This window comes from Gallus gallus, chromosome 5 (assembly GCF_016699485.2).
Source record: "Gallus gallus isolate bGalGal1 chromosome 5, bGalGal1.mat.broiler.GRCg7b, whole genome shotgun sequence".
In the NCBI taxonomy this organism is placed as follows: Eukaryota; Metazoa; Chordata; class Aves; order Galliformes; family Phasianidae; genus Gallus; species Gallus gallus.
The window spans coordinates 33,973,176-33,979,202 of NC_052536.1; positions in this window are offsets into that span (position 1 = coordinate 33,973,176).

Below are 6,027 nucleotides of genomic sequence, written 5' to 3' on the forward strand. Positions count from 1 at the left end.
AAGGCCGTTGGTGCTGTGATGTGTTCAGTAATAAACCCCTGAAAAGACAAAAGGTACTTTCTGACATTCTTGGGGTAGCAGAAGGACCTGGAAATATATGTGAAGGGTCGATTATGTTTCGGTAATAAACAATAGAAATATTTAGAATAGTTTTTATACATTTATTGCTGTTATTACTACTATTATTCACCCTGTTGTGGTGACAGGCAGAGGACCCGCTCACTATTCAGTATTTCATAATACTAAATGTTATGTAAGCATAGGACAAGACAAAGCACCTCTCAGAGAGAAATAGTGTTGCACACTTCTTCTAAGAGTCCTTCCTCCTAGACCCCAATATACATGGTGTCAGCTCTAAGTAATGGTGTTTTAATGCCAAACTGACGTGAGTCCGTGGGAGTAATGACGACCAGTGGTGGGAGGTGCTACTTTCACCTCTGGGTACATTTTCTTTCATACTGCTTTGTGCCAGCAGTGCTTTATGAGGATAAGAATCTATGTTTATCAGTTTTATAGCTAACCTTCATTATTTAATATGATTTTCCCCTCCTAAATTGGTCAACAACAGTGTTAACCATGTAGTGATTCAAATTAGCATCTACTTCAGCAGTAATGCAATGCATGCCATTTTTATTTTTACCCTTTTCAATCTGAAATAAAAATACTGATATGCATTTATAGTTTTCTGTTCTAAAAGAGACAAAAAAAAAAAAAAAAAAGGATGAGATGTATTCACCATATATTTATTCAGTCCCATATCTCTCCATTTGTCCTGACTGAGCTTCAACAAAAATATTTAATAAAGTAAGCAAATGGCAAATAACTGCAATGCAAAAAGCTCCTGATTAGTCTTCTCATTAGTTAGTCTATTTTAGTACAGGGGGTTGAACAATTTAGTGCATGAATTAGTTCTGCCAAACAAATTTCAGTTATAGAATATCTCTTCGGTCACATATGCCTCTAAGCAAACCTTTTTGTTTGTTTGTTTCTTGTAGCTTTATGACTCTACAGCAACAGAAAAGAATGCATTCCTCTGATTTCAGTGGGATCATGTAAGTGTGAGTAAGAATCACAGGACTAGGACCATAATTTAAATTGGATGAAATACCACCAAGCAATTACACAGCAAACAGAACCAAATTACATCATATTTTAAAATCTTTGTAAGGAATGTCTTAGATTAAGTTTAGACATTTATTTTTTTCTTTATTTTTTGCAGTTATATTAAATTACACAATCTAGCTACCTCTTTAAGTACACAGTCAGACTGTTAAGGTTTGATTCTGCAAACAGTTGCACCATCAGCAACAGGCAATTTACAATTGGCTTTAATCTGAATAAGAGTAATCTGCTTCTAAGCAATATAACATGCGCATTTCTAGAACTAATGTAGCCTTTAGTATCCATGGTTGTTTAGTATTGCTCCCTCAGTTGAGACAGTAACTGTGCTAGTGCTTTTAATCCCCAAAGTGAAATACTTACTTCCCTCAAGTAAGGGCTTTCTGGAGGCAGGTAAAATCCAATACAGTCTATGTGTCCCAGCTTTTGCAAAGTCTTAGTTATAAATCTTTGGTTTCTCTGTGTTTTTTGTTTGTTTGTTTGTTTTTAACAGATTGAATATTTAAAGTGATATATAGTTTAATTCAATGTTTATATTCTCAACATAGTTGATTTTTGTACTAGCATAAAATTCACAAAGTCTGAATTCCTGTCAAGCAATTACAGAGTCCTGGTGTTATTTTTAATCCTAAAATGTAAATAAAAGTAACATACAAGTCTAGAAAACATTAGATACAGTTATCAAAATAGAAATGTGAGATAAGAAAGAAAAAATGTCCTGTCAAAACCATGACACACAGATCCCTAACAGTTCTACATGTGAGTAAAAAGATCAGTCTTCACTAGTAAAAAAAATGAATAGCATGTATTTTTAAGTACACTTTAAATACCTAAAGAATCCTGGATAAAATATTGTGACAATAATTAGCAGCACATTAATGTATTCTAAATATGGTTTGTCAATTGATTATTAAGGGCTCCCAGAACTCTTTTGCTTTTATTGTTAATCCAAAAACTATCTTGCAATTTCATTTCTAACTAAGCACATCTAAATAATCTAACCTCTTCACTCACATTTTTAATGCATACTAATGTAATAGGACATATATTGCATCACATAAGCAAATAATACAATTACAGTGAATAGAAAACAATCTTAAATTCACTGTAACAACACATGTGTGAGCTAGAACAATGTGATGGGAAACTCATTTATCTGCATTTCCATGCTGTGTAGGAAATTCCTATTTTTCGAAATAGCTTTGAGTTATTTGTGTGACACCAAACAGTTTGCTAAGGTACTCAGTGTGCTCTATGGACATTAGCTCAAAACACATTTATAAGGGAGAAGCTGAGGCACATGGTAAAGAAAGACGAACTTGTATAGCTTTAACAGTATGGAAAGTTGTAAGCGCATACTGCATTCCCATATAAAATCAGGAACGGAGGTGGGTTTTTTTGCCTTTAGTAGAAGAGGCAAAAAAGCAGTGTTTTTAAACATCTTTTTTTGTCTCCATTTTCATTCTGTCTTATACACAGGAAAAGTGGAGCAGAAAATTGCTTTGCCCAAAGCCACACACTGGCAGTGGACAGTGCTGATTTAAATAGAAAATGCACAGCACAGTCATATTATTCAGGCTACCCTGACTGCTGTTTTGTTCTCTTGTCTACATATACCATTTATTTTTCAGCTGCAGTTGCAAAGCACTTATAATAGCAGAATTCTTGGCGTTAGATCATGCTGTATGGATCCCCAAATTCTGTGTTGCTTTCAGGGAACTTCAAGAGATTAAGCAGGAATAGGAGACACAGTGTTGAAAGACATTCTCACCTTATAGGCACTCATTTACCAAATTGTACCAAACAAAGATTTTCAAAAACTGTACCTTCCAAATGTGGATGGACATCTCCACAGCCATTCTGTTCTCCAGAGCAGAGTTGATCAATTCAGGGACACGGATAAGGCATTCAGGTAAAATGCTGAAGACTACTCAAAGAAAAAGAAGAGTCTGTTTATTGTATTTTGGTGAAGACAGCTTATTGTGGAGTAGGTTTCAGAGAGATTAAGTATAGATGTTTATGACCTTGCAATTCTGGACTAATATTTTTGTGTTGCATACTGATAGAGGTGAAGATTTACACAAAAGGCATGGAAAGGAAGCAGGAATACTGCTGAATCAAACTATTACACCCTTACTGGTTAGTTTTATGAGAGTACAGTCCATAGTTCATGCACACTCATCCATACTGAGTGTACACGTTGCAAACAAGATCATAAAAATCTGTCAGAACAGTTCCTGTGATGATAGAATTGGAGGCCACACAAGAATAATATGATGATTACTCATTTCATAGTTTAATTCAAGAAAGTGTGGAATATTAAACACTGTAGAGAATTGATATCCTCTGAGTATAGAACAGGATAGTTATTTGAGCTTTTGCCTAGTCATAGAATAGAAACTAAAGCAATGCCATGTCATCTGTTTAAAGAATATATTCACTGCAGAAAGTAGTGAGCATTTGGCTTAAAAATAATTTTAATCAATTTCTTCATCAGTATGGTCCATCACATTATTCAGAAGTTGCTTCTTTTAGTAAATGGATCATGAATCAATAGTAGACATAAATAAAGCAATACAAAGGGCACATCATTCAGCAAGCTGCCAATTGCTGTGGCAGAAGATGGCAGAAATCAGTATCCCAGGACAGACACAATAAATCAGAAACTGGCAGATAATACACAAAGATGCCACCTTTTAACAGAAACTCAAGATTTCTACCATTTACTAAGAACTATTGAAATACAGAAACATTTATGTACTTCATATGAGACATCAGTTCAAGATGGAGTTCACTCTGAAGTCTATTTTTCACTAAATATTTTCAAGCTCATTCCTCTTAGGGTTTGCAGAGTTCTTGAAATATAGAGAATGAATTGTGAGGCTGCTAAAGATCTTTCTGGAGATGGAAAAAAAAATTGTTCTGCAGACTTGGTATTTTAGCTCAAAGGATCAATTCCTGAGAGAAACTGTATAACTGTAATTCCTGTACAGTCAGTGAAAAGTGATGTTACTCAGCACTTTTCAGGACTTGGCCCACAACAGAAGGAGAAATAATACCAGTTTTCTCAAGCAGACAAATCATAAAAAAAGCAATTGTATTAGTTATTCATATCCAGACATTCTTATTTAAACATCTCTAAAAAGAAAACAACTCATGACTCATATTTTATCTGTTAAGTATTAATAAATACCTTGTTTGGGACCTAGTTAATATTTCTAAGCCATTTATGTGAGTAGATATTTTAAACTGTGAGAACCCCAATTGTCAAGAATTCAATGTCCTTCAGTATTTCATAATTACTAACTCTATGTTATGTTAATGTGAGAAATACTATTACTCTCTTATCAAAACCATGAGCTCTGTTCCTAAAGAATGTGATTCTCATAGTAGTTTGAGAATTATACACTGTTATATTTTATTAAAAATGAAGTTAAGGATAGAATATTTGTAAATAAATCACAATTTAAGATTGTACAAGCTGGCATGAACACTAAGCATGAAGTTTTACATCTCTTCCAGAATAATTTGTCTTTTAAAAATTGAATCCTGGATCATTACTGCAAGCCATATAGTTGTCTAATTTCACTTTTAAACCTTTAAAATTACTGACTTCATAAAACTATGATGCAGCAGCAAAGGAGAAGCTTGACTCAGGTTGAATGTACTTGAATCAGTTTTCAATTTGCCACCTCATAATGTTCTGCTCTCACTGCCTTACAACACAGATTTTCCTGTTGTGTCTTCTTAATGCTGTCTGTTAGCAATGTTTATCATAGTACTGCATAGGAGGTCAGTTGGAACTGAGACCCCAAATGTGCTAACACTATGAATATAAGAAATAAAAGCTAGCCTCTGCTTCAGATCCAGTAGATAAAAAAAAGAGTGAAAGGAAATAATACAGGCAGAGAGAACAATGAGATTGCAGTATACATCATACAATTTGTTTCGTCTGCATTTTAGTATTCCAGTCCTTTTCCTGAGGCCCTGTTAGGAAAGAATTGTATAGACAAGACAAAGGTGACAAGGACATAGGCTGCTTGCTATAATTTGTTCTACCAAAACACATCTGAGGACATTCTGACTGCAAACTTTGTCAACGGTTTAATACAGTGGTACTGCCTTGACTTCAGTTTCTGGATGTGTCTCACTGTTTCTTCTCATAGTATCTGTGTAGGGTATGTTCAGTCCTAGAACCACTTAAAAGTCCTCTACACATGCTGGATGCAAAGAGAGGCCTTTGTTATTTAGTAGCCTAAATAACAGAAGAGAAGCTAAAAATTCAGTGAATTTTTGCTTTCAATGTCTTTGTGAGCTAGGTAGCATTTAATAGATGGGGATCAGAAAGGCAATAACTAAGTGTCTGACCCAAGAAATCAGGTAAAAATAATTACATCCACAGCATTCCTCCAGGCTCTCTTAGTCGTACCCAGAGACAAGACAGAGGGTAATGGGTACAAAATGGAAGACAAGACATTCCATGTGAACATGAGAATAAAACCTTAACTTTGGGAGTGGCAGAGCACTGGAACAGGTTGCCTGGAGAGGTTGTGGAGTCTCCTTCTCTGGAGATATTCAAAACCCACCTGGATGCTTTCCTGTGCAACCTACTGTAGGGAACCTGCTTAAGCAGGGAGATGAGACTAGATGATCTTCAGAGGTCTCTTCCAACCCCTGTGATTCTTTTTTATTCCATAATCTTCGCTTTCTCAAGTGTACAACTTATGCAATACTTTTGTAATTATTTTAAAGTAACGATTGTATGCATTACCCTACTACTAAAATTCTGGCAAAAACCCATCCAAATGAGACATTGTAATTGTATTAATCTCAATTATTTTAAAAATACTTCAGATGAATATGTACATGAAATGCATGCTCATTATTGCAAAGCAATCTAAGGCGTTC